Below are 608 nucleotides of genomic sequence, written 5' to 3' on the forward strand. Positions count from 1 at the left end.
TTGTCATCTTCTTGGATGGTCTTGACTGTAACAGGTTATTGGCCGTATGTGAAGCATTCAATCAACAACTGATAGGAGTTTAATGCCATATTTTCAATAATTTCAGATGCATCCTCGTACGTCCTATTCATTAAGGCTCCTCCTGTTACTCCATCAAATCCAAATAGTGCGTTCACATCCAACCCTTTATAAAATACCTGTAGTCGCATCCATTTAGGAATTCCGTGGTGTGGGCATTTTTGAATCAATAGCTTGAAAATTTTCCACCCCTCATAGAAACTTTCTCCCTCAATTTGTGTAAAGATAGTAATCTCTCTTCTTAGGTTAACTACTTTGCTAATCGATAAAAAACTTCTGTAAGAACCTTCTACTGAGTTCATCCCATGTCGTGATAGATCCCAGTACCTGTGAGTCTAACCAAGAAAATGCATTGTTAATCAAAGAGAAGGGGAAAAATTGAAGATGAATAGCGTCATCAGTGACCCGTTATAGTTAAAAGTATCACAGAGTTTGAGCAACTATTTTAAATGCCTATTAGGGTCCTCTGTCATTGTGCCCCAAACTGTAGATTGTTCTGGATCATCTGAATCATTTTTGATTTGATCTTG

The 608-nt window shown here is 37.5% G+C and overlaps 1 non-coding gene across 1 annotated transcript; it reads left to right on the forward strand.

Moving 5' to 3' along the window:
- Window positions 1-219: 219 nt before the first annotated feature.
- LOC128034175 (small nucleolar RNA R71) lies at window positions 220-326 on the forward strand. Its single transcript, XR_008190307.1, has one exon. It is a non-coding gene; the product is annotated as a small nucleolar RNA R71 (small nucleolar RNA).
- The last annotated feature ends 282 nt before the right edge of the window (window positions 327-608 follow it).

This window comes from Gossypium raimondii, chromosome 10, assembly GCF_025698545.1.
Source record: "Gossypium raimondii isolate GPD5lz chromosome 10, ASM2569854v1, whole genome shotgun sequence".
NCBI classification, from domain to species: Eukaryota; Viridiplantae; Streptophyta; class Magnoliopsida; order Malvales; family Malvaceae; genus Gossypium; species Gossypium raimondii.